This window comes from Ceratotherium simum, chromosome X (genome assembly GCF_057802395.1).
Source record: "Ceratotherium simum simum isolate JZ-2026a chromosome X, ASM5780239v1, whole genome shotgun sequence".
NCBI lineage: Eukaryota > Metazoa > Chordata > Mammalia > Perissodactyla > Rhinocerotidae > Ceratotherium > Ceratotherium simum.
Window position 1 is genome coordinate 7,965,939 of NC_141940.1, and position 15,558 is coordinate 7,981,496.

At 36.5% G+C, this 15,558-nt stretch overlaps 1 protein-coding gene across 30 annotated transcripts in view; it reads left to right on the forward strand.

Annotated features, from left to right (window-relative positions):
• The window catches only part of LOC147911734 (uncharacterized), a 101,382-nt gene that overhangs the window by 60,795 nt on the left and 25,029 nt on the right, over positions 1-15,558 (forward strand). For 28 of the 30 annotated variants that reach the window (XR_015550517.1, XR_015550511.1, XR_015550512.1 and 25 more), the window contains 3 exons: positions 11,149-11,307; positions 13,807-13,987; positions 14,500-14,605. The gene's annotated coding sequence lies outside the window, so the exon portion shown is untranslated. The remainder of the gene's footprint in view (positions 1-11,148; positions 11,308-13,806; positions 13,988-14,499; positions 14,606-15,558) is intronic. The other 2 variants (XR_015550516.1, XR_015550521.1) reach the window with 2 other exon arrangements.

The window sequence follows — 15,558 nt, forward strand, 5'->3', positions numbered from 1 at the left end:
AAATAAGTTGCAATCTCTATACACTAACAACGAAATAGCAGAAAGAGAAATTAAGAATACAATCCCATTTACAATTGCAACAAAACGAATAAAATACCCAGGAATAAACTTAACCAAAGAGGTGAAAGATCTGTACACGGAAAACTATAAAACATTGCTGAAAGAAATTGGAGAAGACACAAAGAAATGGAAAGATATTCCGTGCTCTTGGATTGGAAGAATTAACATAGTTAAGATGTCCATACTTCCTAAAGCCATCTATAGATTCAATGCAATCCCTATCAAAGTTGCAACAACATTTTTCACAGAAAAAGAACAAAGAATCCTAAAATTTATATGGAACAACAAAAGACCCTGAATAGCTAAAGGAATCCTGAGAAAAAAGAACAAAGCTGGAGGTATCACACTCCCTGATTTCAAAATATACTACAAAGCTATAGTAACCAAAACAGCATGGTACTGGCACAAAAACAGGCACACAGATCAGTGGAATAGAATTGAAAGCCCAGAAATAAACCCACACATCTATGGACAGCTAACTTTTGACAAAGGAGCCAAGAAAATACAATGGGGAAAAGAAAGTCTCTTCAACAAATGGCGTTGGGAAAACTGGACAGCTACATGCAAAAAAATGAAAGTAAACCCTTACCTTACACCATACACAAAAATTAACTCAAAATGGATTAAAGACTTGAATGTAAGACCTGAAACTATGAAACTTCTAGAAGAAAACATAGGCAGTACGCTCTTCAACATCGGTCTTAGCAACATATTTTCAAGAACCATGTCTGACCAGGCAAGAGAAACAATAGAAAAAATAAACAAATGAGACTACATCAAACTAAAAAGCTTATGCACAGCAAAGGAAACCATCAACAAAACGAAAAGACACCCTAACAATCAGGAGAATTTATTTGCAAACCATACATCGGATAAGGGGTTAATCTCCAAAATAAATAAAGAACTCATGCGTCTCAACAACAAAAAAACTAACAACCCAATTAAAAACGGGGCAAAAGACCTGAACAGACATTTCTCCAAAGAAGATATACAGATGGCCAACAGACACATGAAAAGATGTTCAAAATCATTAACTGTCAGGGAAATGCAAATCAAAACTACAATGAGATATCGCCTCACACCCATCAGAATGGCTATAATTAACAAGACAGGAAACAACATGTGTTGGAGAGGATGTGGAGAGAAGGGAACTCTCACACACTGCTGGTAGGAGTGCAAAGTGGTGCAGCCACTATGGAAAACAGTATGGAGATTCCTCAAAAAATTAAGGATAGAACTACCATGTGATCCAGCTATTCCACTGCTGGCTATTTATCCAAAGAACTTGAAAACACCAATGCGTAAAGATACATGCACCCCTGTGTTCATTGCAGCATTATTCACAATAGCCAAGACGTGGAAGCAACCTAAGTGCCCATCAAGGTACAAATGGATAAAGAAGATGTGGTATAGATACACGATGGAATACTACTCAGCCATAAGAAACGATGAAATCCAGCCATTTGTGACAACACGGATGGACATTGAGGGTATCATGCAAAGTGAAATAAGTCAGAGGAAGAAGGTGAAATACCATATGATTTCGCTCATTAAGCAGCAGATAATAACAACAATAAACAAACACATAGAGACAGAGATTGGATTTGTGGTTACCAGAGGGGAAGGGGGGAGGGAGGAGGGCGAAAGGGATAATTCGGCACAAGTGTGTGGTTATGGGTTGTAGTTAGTATTTGGGTGGTGAACATGATGTAATCTATGCAGAAATAGAAGTATAATGGTGTACACCTGAAATTTATACAATGTTATAAACCAATGTTACTTCAATAAACAAAAAATTAAAATAAAAATAAAAGAAGGCCTCACAATGAGACCAAGGGAGACACAGAGCCTTTCTGCAACTGAGACTGAGCCAGAGCAACAGAATATACCCTCTGTCCTCTATCACCAGGCTAGTGATCTTTGAGTCACAAGTAACCACAATCTACTGCTGAGAGAGGGGCAAAAGAGACTTTCTTTGAAGCAGAGGCAAAAGAGAAGACCTATAGCTGAAGGAGGAGCAGACATCAAGGAAAACCTTCTGGAAAACCAGCTTGTACCCTAAGTACAAAGTAAGGCTAGAGGAATTTGAAGACTATGGTGCACTGAAGGTAATCATAGCAACGATAAACCCCAACCAACCTCAGCTACTTAGTAGATAGATAACCTCAGTCTCCCACACTGAAGACCAAGTAAAAGAGAGGCACACCCATTTCTGGGCATACATACTATAAACCTTAGTTCCTACTGTCCTAAACAAAATGCACAGCATTTAACTAAAAATTATGAGACACAGAGAAGCAAGTAAAAACACTATCAATCAACTAAGCAATCAACAGAACCAGACTCAGATATGATTCAGTTGTTGGATCTACCAGTCTAGGAAGTTGAAAAAAAACACTTTGATTAGTAAGTCAGTAGTTGAAAAGGTAAACTATGTGCATGATCATAGGGAAAATTTCAATAGAAATATGGAAACTATAAGAAATGATCAAGTGTAAATGGAGAATAAAAAACACAAAAAGATAAATAAAATACTCCATTGTCAAGCTCATTAGTAGCCTTAATGAAATCTAGGGAAAAGAACTTAAGATAGGTCAGTAGAAATTACCGAAAAGTGAACACAAAGAGGCAAAAAAAAAAAGTGAGGGGAAGAAACAGAAAAAAGTATCCAAAAACTGTGAGACAATATGTAATGCTATGAAACACGTGTAATTGGAATCACAGAAGGAGAAAAGAAAGATAGTATGGGGCAGAAGAAATATATGAAGGGGAAATGGCTGAGAATTTTCAAAAATTAATGAAAGAAACCAAACTATGTATCCAAGAATCTCAGAGAACACCAAAATAAATACCAAAGTCAGCCACACCAAGACATATGAAACTGCTGAAAAAACAAAGATAAAGAGAAAATATTTAAGGCATTCATTGGACATACAATAAACATTAACAAATTTAAAAGAGCTAAATAATACAAAGTTTTTCTGACCAAGATGGAATTAAACTAGAAAGAAGTGACAGAATGATATATGGAAAATACTCAAATATTTGAACATTAAATAAATAACTCAGGTCAAAGAGGAAATTACAGGAGAAAGTAGAACATACTTTGATTTGAGTGAAAATCAAAACACAACATATCAAACTACGTGGATGCAGCTAAAGAAAGTCTTAAACGGAATTTAAGGAGTAAATACTTACAAAATAAGAAATTTCTCAAATCAATAACCAGAGTTTTCACATCAAAAAACTAGAAAAAGACATGAAATTTAAATTCAGAGCAAATAGATGGATATAAGAAACAGAGATCAACAAATTGAAAACAAACAAAAAAAAGGATAGAAAAAAACAATGAAACTAAAAGCTGATTCTTTGAGAAATTCAATAAAATTGATAAATTTCTAGTCAGATTAAGAAAAAAAGATAGAAGACACAAATTACAAAAATTAGGAATGAAACAGGGAACAACCCTACAGGCCATGCAGATGATGAGTAGAATAAAATTTCCTCAGTTTTATGTCGTCTAAGAAAAACATACAATTAACATTAAATTTACCATTATAAATTGTAATTATAAATTTAATTGTAAAAAATTAAACTCTTTTCCCCTAAGATCAGGAACACAGCAAAGAAGTTGTCTCTCACCATTTTTATGTAACATTATACTAAGCTTCTATCCAATGCAGTAAGGCAAGACAAGAATTAAAAGACTTAAAGATTGGAAAAACAGAAGTAAAATTCTTGTTATTCTTAGATTTGTTATGCAAAGAACTTTATGGATTATAAATTTTTTTAAAAAATCAAAATAATTTAAAAAATACACTAGTACTGAACTAATTTAGCAAGATGGCATGATAGGAAGGCAACATAAAATGTCTATTTTAGTTCTATGTAGTAGCAATAAGTGGAAAATAAAACTGAAATTATTACCATTTTAATAGCATCAAAAGATATCAAATAGCTAAGAAAGTGTCTAATGAAGATGTGTAATACCAGTACACTGGAAACTGTAAACATTGCTAAGAGAAATTAAAGAATAGTGAAATAAATATGAAAAACTTCCATGGACTGAAAGTCTCAGTATTATTAGGATATCATTCTCTTCAAATTTGTCTATGTTCGATGTAATCCTTATCAAAATTTCAAGATGAATTTTCAAAAAATAATTATCTGAGAATGTAAAAGATCTAACATGTCCAATACAATCTTGAAAAAGAAATTAAACACAGAGGAGTCAACCTACCAGATTTCAAAGCTTAATCTAATGCTATAGCAATCAAGACAGTGTGGTATTGGTGAAAGGATAAATAGATCAATGGAACATAATAGATAGTCCTGAAATAGACTCACACATATATAGCCAAGGGATTTTATACCAAGATGCCAAATCAATTCAAAGGGGGAAAAGAATGTCTGTTTAAAAAATGGTGCTGGGAAGTTGTATGTTCATATGGGAAAAAAATGCACCAGAACAGCAATCTCAATCTATATGCAAAAATTAATTTGAGATGAATTATAGTCCTGAATGTTAAACCCAGAAGTATAAGTCTCTCAGAACAAAAAATTTCAGAATATTTTCTAACCTTAGGGTAGGCAAAGATAACTCAGAGAGGAAGACACATACACACACCAAACATAAAAGAGCAAAAGTATTAACTGGACTTCATAAAAATTAAAAGTATATTTTATCAAAAGACACTATTAAGAAAATTAAGAAGTACAAAAGAACTCTCAGCACCTCTGCACTAAGAGACTTGACCAGCCCCAGCATGGCTTCTGGCAGCCAAAGGCCACTTCCGTCTGTGACCCAGCCCCTCTCTGAGTTCCTGTCTGTAAAGAACTCAGGGCTTCTCAAAAGAATTTACTGTTTGTTCTAGCCAAGATCAAACAATAGGCCCCTGACCCTTCCACTCTTAAAGCATTTACTACAAAAAGCTTACAATTGTGAATCCTTCCTCTGTCTCTTTGAGATGTATACGTATCTTCTACAACTGTCTTTCTCAAGGACTTGAAAGCCATCCTTTGCAATGTAATAATCATGAAGGATAGGGACTCTATCTCCCAGTTTCTGTGGCAAGATAGAATTCCAACGTCCATAATTGCCAGCTAGCAGACACAGCTGGCCTAATTACATTTATACTGACCAACTCTTTGTAATTTTTCACTTGAGTCTGTGCTCACTCCCCCTCCCTACTGAATAAAATCTGTTTTCACCACTTTAACTACTGCCTGGCTTTGTTTCTCTCTGACACAGTCATAGACTGGGAAAAATATTTGTAGTACATTTGTTTGACAAATGTTCCCTATCCTGGTATATAAAAAAACTATTGTAAAACAACAATAGATTCTTGCTAAACAACAACAAATATGTGTTTGTGTATGTGGTATGTATATATATGTATGTATATATACATATATAGACAACAAGAATGTCATGAGGTGCTTAATATCATAAGTCTCTAGAGAAATGCAAAAATAATATCCTAATGAGATAAAATTTCACATTCAATATATTGGCTAAAAAAAAAAGTTTGACTACACCAAATATTGGCAAGGATGTGGATTGCCAGTGGGAATGTAAAATGTTACAACCACTTTGGAAAATAGTTTGGCAGTTTCTTATACAGTTAAACATACATTTACCCTATGACCCATCAATTCTGTGCCTAGGTATTTACTGAAAAGACGTGAAAACAGATGTCCACAAACTGACTTGTACAAGACCATTTATTCATAGCATCCTTGTTTATAATAGCCCCAAACTGGAAGCCAACCCAAATGCCCATCAACAGGAGCATGGATAAGCATATTGAAGTATATTTATACAACTGAATACTCCTCAGCCATAAAAAATAAAATAGAGGTAAATGCAACAACATAGATGCATCTCAAAAACATGATCTCGAGTGAAAGAAGCCAGACACAAAAAGTGCATACTGCGTGATCCAGTTTATATGAACTACAAGAATAGTCAAAACGAATGTTTGGTGAAATAAGTCACTGAGTGGTTGGCTCTAGAAGGATGATGTGGAGAATGGCTTGGCAGAGACATGAGGAAACTTCCTGGGGTGATGGAAATATTTTATATCTTCAGTGTGATGGTAGTTACAGGGGTTCAAAAACTTAAAGTCATTGAACTGAAGGCTTAAGATTTGTGCATTTTATTGTTTGCAAATTATACCCTAATTGAAAACAAGCAATTAGGAGGCAATTCAGAAAATGAAAAGAGTGACTAGGTATAATGGCTTTTTCTTCCATACTAGGTTTCTTGCAAATGTCCTATCAGCTGAAATATAGAACACAGTAAAAACAAAGCCTTGCTAACCTGATTTGTTTTGGAAAATATCTTCATCGCTTAAAGTTTTAAATATAGCCTAAACACTGATTCATTTCATTGTCTATTTTCTTGATTAACATAGGATTATATAACTTAAAAACCAAGAGACTTGGATAAGCCCTAAAGATTCTCAGTTGTTGAAATGTGAGATTAAAATACACTTAATGAATTTTAAGTCAGTGTATCAATCAAATTAGATAACAGTATTAGCTAAGATACTGAGTGCTTATGATGAGCTGGGTGCAAAGTGATATACATATATCAACTAATTCAATTCCTTTGAGGTAGCTACTATCTGCCTACTCATGAAGAAACTGCAATAGGGAGAGGTGAGGTAACTTGCTCAAGGCCATAAATCCAGTAAAGTGTATAGCCATGATTTAATGCCAGTTAGTTTGGTACCACCTCTACCACTGCATGGCGTGGAAATATAATGCATAAATATCAAATGATACAAATGTAAATCAGTGTTATTACTATTTAGTAAAATTTTATTTTCATGTTCATTCATTTTAACATATGTACTGAGCAGCAGCTACCTTGTGTTAGATAAGGTAGTAGGATTTGGGGCAAAGATATTGCCTCCTCCAGGAAATTTAAGTGAGTCAAGGGAGTGTTTGCAGTATTTGCAAAGCACCATGGGAGCACAGATGCTGTAAGTTGTATCTGGCTCAGCCTGGAAGTTGATATTTGCTCTGGACCATAATGAGTGAGTTTACTGGGCTGGAGAGATGAGAAATGGCGCTCCAGGTAGAAAGAATAGCATGTACAGAGGTGAAGACGTGGGGAAAAGGGTGTTGGGGAGGACTTGTATTTAAAGGGGACATGAGATGATATAGTAAGATAAGAGGCTTGAAAGATATGTGGGGACTAGATCATGGAGAGTCTTGACCACCTAATATATTTGGAGATATTATTTTGCACCCAAGGTTTACAGATTTTTTTCTTAAAAATTTTTTTCTGGGGGAAAACTTATGCAGGACCCAATACATGAAATAGATCAAAGAAGCATCTCTGGTTGAATTGGAGACAAGGGCACCTGTAGTGCCATTTTATTAGACGCTTGAATATTTCCAACCCCCCCGACCCGATCAATTTTACTTGGCATAAAATAAAATATTTCATTTTCTATGCCTAGGGAACTCACACCTTATGAGCCAGAATGAATGTCATCTCCTCTGTAGAATTATAGGCCTTTCAAGAAGAACATTTGAAAAACAGGACTGTAGGCAGTGGAGAGTTATCGAAGAGTTTTAAACAGGTTGGGGGACTTGATGATCACATTTTCAGTTTAGAAATAGACTGTAGCCAAGAAGGACCAAGACAGTCAATGATATATTGATGGTGGTAGAAATGGAGGGAATAAGATAGGTAATAAATATTACTGAAGCCTGCAACATGATTAGATAAGAGGGATAAAGAGAGGAAGGAATAAGTTTCTTGGTTGATGTGGTACCATTACTAGAGAATATTGTGCTCACTACCATACAGGGCTTAGTAGAGATGAAACTCATGGGTTTGCACAAGTAATTCATCACAGGTGGGTGTTAATTTGAAGGTAAGATTATGAAGAAGCATCCAAAGGTGATCCTCAGAATTCACTATTAAAAGCTCATAAATACCCTATTAACATAACCCAGAGAGAGAGAGAGAATGCCCAGATATGTTTGAAAAAAAAAAGCAGCAGTACTAGCAGAGTGGAACAAGAAATTCTAAAGCAAGACAGTTCACGTCAAATAATTATGTAAGAGTCAATTGGTTTGCCCAGGGATATATTTGCTGTGGTTCTAGCCCTAAAGGGAATAAAGGCACCTTCCAATCTCTTCACCAAATCCACGAACGGAAGAGAAAGAGGAAGAAAAGGAGGAGATGGTTTTGGTTAGGAGATGTTTACAGGTTTCTACTCAGAGGGCAACACCAAATGCTCCTATGCTCCTGACAGACAAATTCATCCGTGTTTTTTGGGTTTTTTTTCACCTTGAACCTGGTCGTGGCATCAGAATCCTTCTCAATTCAGTACAGCTACTATCAATTCTAGTTGGCACAGGAGATATGCCTGTTTGCCATCCCTGTTCTGGAAGATATGTGTTGGGCGTTGAGATAGGAAAGTCAGTGAGTATTTAGATGCATAAATCTGATTTTCTGGAGGGTGAACAAAAGTAGAAATTCATATTTGCCAGTATTAAGTGCGGAAATAGCAGGCAGGCTATGGGTGGGAATGAGATCACCCAGGGAGAGTCTGTCTTAGATATCTAAGGACACTGTTCATTCTTTGAGGAAAAGGGGCATGCCTTCTATTTCTTTAGGTTATTCCTAGACCTAGAACAGAGTTTAACCTCAAAAGATATTAATTTATTTCTGCAATCTCCTAAACTTTTTTCCAAATATAGACTGCAATCACCTTAGTTCAAATTCCTAGAGTAATGATTCTCAAAGTGTGTTCCTTGTAGGAGTAAATCATCAATCCCTGGGAATTTGTTAGAAATGCAAATTCTTGGGCTCGACCCCAGACCTACTTAGTCAAAGACCCTGGGGTTGTAACAGCAATCTGTGGTTTAATAAATCCTCCCAATGATTCTGATGCACACCCAAGTTTGAAAACAGATGCCTCTAGATGACACACATAAATCTGTCTGTTATATCCCTCAGGACCAATCTGTGGTCTACCTTGTGTCATTACAGTTAATTCTTGCACTTTTAAATATGCCAAGATATAGATATACTATTCGTATCTACAGTTTAACCATTCTCTTGATTTCCAAAACCTTTAATCCTTTGTCTACCCTAGATGTAAGAAAGAGCTTTTATGCCACAGGCTGACTCTGATTAACTGTAAATGGCTGATTGAAGATTTATATTAGGAAAGTCTCTGGAGGAACACAGAGGGTCTGTGTGAAAGAATGCTGTGGTCAGTTACTTAGGTCCACCATGGGTGCTGTTGGGCTAATGTCAGGTACTCCTTCTTCATCCTTCCAGGGTGTTACACTGGATCTGCCAATTTCCAAGGAGACCAGCTTTCTCAATGCGCTATAAATGAAAAAAATATATGTATGCTTAACTCTGCACTTTAACTATGGCATCTTCCTCCAATCCCTAATAAATTAATTCACACACAGAGCCCACTTGGCCTGAAATACAGAAACACACATGAAAAAATAAAGAGAAAGAGTTTGTAAACCACCAGACTAATTTTCCATAAATATTAAAATGTAGAAGAAAGTTCTACATTAGTTATTTCTCTCTGCATGTTCAACCTAAAATCATCTTCGAGTTTATCCAGCATTACGGTGAAGCTTGGTTAGTTCCTGGCTTTATGTCAGCAAATTACCCTAAGGACAAATTTTACTTAACATCAATTCTGGAGAAGCATTGCAAATGTGGAAAATATCAAAAGCATTTTTAAATAATTTATAATATCCATTCATTCAACAAATATTTAGTGAGTACTAAGTACTAGGTATTGTGTTAAGACTTAAAAATCAGAAATGGATCATACATAGTACATGCTCCCAACAACTCTAGAAGAAACAAGGAGTCAGTGAGAGCTCACTATGCTAAGGCCTGTGATAGTGGTAATCCCAGGGAGCAAATGGAGGAGAAGCATAGTTCATTATATACAAAGGTAGGATGGGAACGATAGAAATAGAAGATTTTCAAGAAGAATCGGAATAAGAACTGAGTTCTGAAGGACAAATATGAGTTATATGGAAGAGGGGGCAAGGAGGAAAAGAGCAGGCAAGCAGAAAAACTTGCATGTTTGAAAATTTAGAGGTGAGAAATAGCATGATGTATTTATTAATTACATGTAGTTACATGTGGCTAGAGACAAAGGTGTGGGGGAGAGGGAAGGAGGAAGAGGGTAAGATGAAATTTAGGCAGCAGAGATGAGTTAGGGGCAAGAAGCAACCAAGGCCAGGGGGAAAAGTTCATTTGAGGACTAACCAGCTCTGAGTTAATTTTGATTTCTGCTTTGCCATCGTTTCTCTGTGCTATTGTTCAGAGCAATCCTGGAACAGTTCACTCCACATCAATTTCATCCATTTGGAAACTAGTCTAGTAAATATAGGTTGAAAGAAATTATGCTGTCCTGGGAAATTTTGAAGGAGTGAAGGTTGTTGGCATGTGTACATGGCCATTTCTTTCTGGGAAGTCCTGCTGTTGGATATGGCCATTGTTGACTTTCTCCTGGTGTACATGGGAGATTTGTCTGCCTTCTTTTTTTTTTTTTTTCTTTTAACTTTTTTTATTGAGGTATAGTTGTCATACAACATGATATTAGTTTCAGTTGTACAATATAATGATTCAATATTTGTATACATTGGGAAATGATCACCACAATAAGTCTAGTTAACAACCATGACCATTATAGGTGTTACTTAATGGTTTTAGTGGAAGTAGAGGGACCATTTCAAGACCCCCACATTCTCAGATTTAGAAAAGCCCTCAACGTGCAAGACTTATCTGCTTAAAACACCCCCTCTACAGAGCCCCTCTGAACCAGTTGGGGATTGCATTCAGTTGCTACTAACAGAAAACGTAAAAACAGTGGATTAAACAAATGGGATGTTATTTTTCTTTTGCCAGAGTCTGCAGATAGGCAGTCTGGGTTTGCATAGTAGTTCTGTGCAGTCCTCAATATCCTAGGCTTCTTTCTTTTTATTCTGCTTCCCATAGTCTGTGTCTTCCATCTACAAGGTCATCTCATGATCTCATGATGGTCATTTGCAGCTCCAGCCATTTTGTTTCCCTTTCAGGAAGAAAGGAGGAAGAAAGAGAGTGGGGAAGGGCAAAAATCCGCGTGCCAAACTCAGACCCCTTTGACAATTTTGTTCAGAAACCCTACCCAGTGACCTTTACTTACATCTCATTGGCCAGAACTGTCACATGAAAACCTCTACTCGCAAAGGAGAATGGTAAATATAATTTTTTGGTTGGTCATGTTGCTATCCGAAATAAAATTGTGACATAGTAAGGAATAAGGAGAGAATGCTTATTGGATAGACAATTGAGAATCTCTGCCATATCCGAAGTCTGGCCTGAAGCTGGCACACAGATCTCATACCTCTTACTGTTAGTTTCACTCTCCCTCTTTCTGCCTCTCAAAATGCAAGTGCTCTGCCAGAATCCTCTAATTCTGCAGTTCCTATTTTGTGTTCGGTATGTTATCAGCACTATGTTATTGAGCCATTTCCCTCTCTTTAGCACGGTTCTCTTTTTATCCGCTCTTCTGTTCACCACTGGTGTTAAGATATGTGCTCATGTGGGTGCACGTATGTACATGTAGGCATGTGTTTCTGATGCTCTGAGCTCATGCATAAACATGGCATGATTTCCTGAGGCAGGACTAAACGTTTTGTATCTGTGTTTTACCATCTCCATTCATGAAAGAGCTCAATTGCTTTCCAACTCCTCTGTCTTTGGAAAATTATCCTTGAAGAAAACAGTGGGTTGTCCCATTCGTCAGCAAATGAAATAAAAAGAAAAAATTAAGAAAAGAAGCCTATGTCTTTCATAATTAGAATTTAGGCTTACATCTGTGTCCTGGAAATTAAGACTTTAAAAACAATTCCTTAAGGGCTAATTAGAGGAAGGTTGGTGGTTTTGTGTTTTGGCAAGAGTTTCTTTGCAACAAGATATTTAGACAAGATGGAAGGATGACTAAACAGCACTGTTCTAAGTTCAGGAAAAAAACTTCAGCTCCTGGCATATTGAATATTGTATCAAGCATACACTTCCAATTTTAACCCATTCCCTGGGTGTGGTTTTCCTTTAATCAGTTGGAGATAGATTAAAAAATGAAATGAAATAAAATTAAGTAAAATGACACAGTTTAACATTTAATGTACAGAATCCTTCAGAATAAATACAAGTCATGCTGTCTTTGGAAGGGGCACTGATTTTAAGGTTCTCTGCAAATGTCTAGCTCCTTGGGTCTGCAACAGGGTACATGAGAGGTAATCATTTTCAAACTTAACAGGCAGATGGGAAATATCTTTATGAGTGAGAGAACATGTCAAGCAAAGAAGGGGGTGATCCCAAGGTACTGCTTTTGGCCATTTCCTGTCTTGTTCATTCACAGCCCTTTTTCTCTAGCCCATCCCCATCTTGCATCCTCTTCCATCCTCCCTCATCCTCACACACATAGAGAGTTATAAAGCTGGTTACACGTTGTGTTGGGGGTGTGTGTGTAGCTGGAGTATTAAATTAAGACTATTCAGATTATGACTTATGAATGAGGAGGCATAAGCCATCCACATGGGATTGGCAGGTAGCTCCATTAGCGCCCGAGCTCCCACTTTGGGGACCTGAAAACCCTGGGGTCATTTTGATTGAAGGTGCAGTTTCAGTATACACACACAAAGAAAATAAAGTCACAAGATTTGTTGCTAACAGATCCCAGAATGGGGGTGCAGTGAGCCAGGGGAAGGGCAGTTCTCATCCCACGTCACGAGGGGACAGAAGATAGAGAGCAGGGTAGCAAGCACCTATTACTTATAAGGTGGTTGTGGCGGAGGTCAGTAACTATTCTCAGGCTTTACACTACAAGGTTATTTTAAAAGCTGCCCCAGGAAAAGCAAAGAGGAACTTGAGGCAGGCATCCTAAGCTCAGGTCCTTATCTCAATGTCCAGATTCTGGGTGTTTCAGGGTTGTCATACTGTAAAATGCCTAGGCAGCAACTCAGAACAGCTGTTTTCTCATCACACACATGCGTTGTTTCTTCAGGTCCTCCTAACCAGCTTCCTTTCCTTAAACAAACAGCTTCACATGAATGTAGTAGAATATAAACTTACTCTGTTTTAAAAAGGTTCTTAGATAATACCAATTCCTGAGTTTCCAATGAGAAAATAAATAAGAATGTGCTTTGCATGCTATGAGGCACCACACCTAAGTACAAGGAATTGTTATTACCATATAAAGGTTGAGTTGTCCTGTGTGTAGTTAGCACACATAGACCTAAGCCACAGGCACATATACATATTTGCATGAACACACACACACACACACACACACACACACAAATACATTCACGCACAACCCTTTAATATACATATGAATATTTCTTTTGGAGTCCTAGAATTGTCTTTGCCTGATTTAAATAGTTCATGCATTTTTCATTTTGATGGATAATGCCAAATTGGTCACCCAGAAAGGATACATAAATATACACTCTTACCAATAGTTTGAGGTTGCTTACTCCTTCATATTATCATTAATAGTGCTTATTAGCAAATATTTTTGCTGATCTCCAAGATGAAAAATGGCATTTCATTTTAATTTGCACTTTTGTATTAATGAGGTTGAACATTTTAATATGTTTGACAAGTTGCATCTCCTCTTCTATAAATGGACTGTTCATATTCTTTGCACATTTTGTTGCTGGGTCATTTGTGTTGTTTTTCTTTATTTTCAGGGAAGGGATTTTAGAAGACAGAAAAGTAATTGTGGAGAAGACACTCTAGGCTTAAGAACTGCTGGAGCAATGGTAAAGTGGCATGACAGTGCAGGGCAAGCCCAGGAACTGTCGAGTCGGCCAGCACGTCTGGAGTGGAGGATAAGCGAAGGCCGTGGGACGTGATGCTAGGAAAATTGCTGTATGTTGAGCCAAACTGAACAGGTTTACACCATGCATGATTATGGGAAAATATTTCTTGATGCCAAGATGAGACTTTCTGTGCACAAGCAATACTTGTGGATTCATATTCAGGCTGTGGACCACTGTTTGCTAATTGCATGATGAGAAATTTTAGGTACCTTAAGGGGAATGACTAAAATCTGAATAGAAAACAGGCAGCATTGCAGCAAGCAGCTGTGATACACTGCCTACAAAAACAATACCTGAAGCAGCACATATGCTCTTGGGAAGACCCCAGTTTGGGGAGTCGATAAACGTGGATTAGCCCCAGATTTGATTCTAACTCACTGGGTGACCTTCAGCTAACCATCTTCAATTCTCTGGGCAGTTTTCTCATGTTCAAAATGAAGTAGATCAGAAGATTTCTACATTCTTTATACGCTTCTAAATCCTGTCACTTCTTATATATATATATGTTCATATCATTAGATAGTTCCACTGCATGATAGGCCTTGACATTGATTTATTTAGTCTAGAACGTGAAAGACTGAGGATGTTGTGATCACATCTGAGTGCTCCTTGGAACCCCCTTCAGTGGCTGCTAATTAACCGCGGAAGCACACCAGTAATTTCTCAGGTACATTTTCAAGTATACAGATAAAGTGGAAAAATCTGACATTTTCGGAGTCATTCTGCCTTCTAATTTTAAAGATATGAGCACCATTTTCAACACTTCAGAAAACTCTGTAGGCCTCATACAGATTCTCTTTGGTTTTTCTTGATTAAGGTGTTTTGGAACCAAATTGTTCATTTGTCATACATGTCGAGTTGTGTGCAGGCTTCTTACAAGTATAATATGAGTGAGGAGGTCAGCATGCCTCAGTCTCATTCCTCCCTATGGAATAGGATCTAGGCATGCATTCATTATTCGCTACTAGAAGGAATGTTTCTTGCATCACTAAATGTTATATGAGATGAGAAAAAATTTCTGATTGCTCTTTCATACATAACTGATAACAAAAATTGTTTCTGGTTAGCTATAAACTCATGAATAAATTCATTTTATTTTAAATTAAAAAGAAATTAAGTAAAAAGCAACAACTGGTAGAATGAGGGGTCTAATATTTCTACAGTCATACCTGTGATATTTTATTAGAGAAATTTTATAGTCTCCAGTATGGGTATAACTGTATATCATTTATTAAAATACATAAACCCTTTCCTTTCAAAGAATTATTTTGTTGCCATCAATCTTAATTGCTAGATGAAAAATTTTTGCAACGAAGCTAAACAGTAAAAATTTCTTTACTAATATTTTCAATTGATCACCAATTGATTGATTTGTTATTAAAATCAGTGCAGATCTCATAATTAAAGTGTTCTGCTTTATTTAGAAAAACCTTTCGTCTCTTTGGAAATGTTTTGTAGACTGTATATCTATGAATTCTGGCTAATGCCATTTTTTAATATGTGCTTAGGAATTTAAAATCTGTAAAGAGAATTTTATTTCCCAATCTCTAACCCCAAGTTAATGCTAGAAAGAGAAGTAAAAATAAACAAAATCTTTTTTGATAAATGAATTATCTAAAA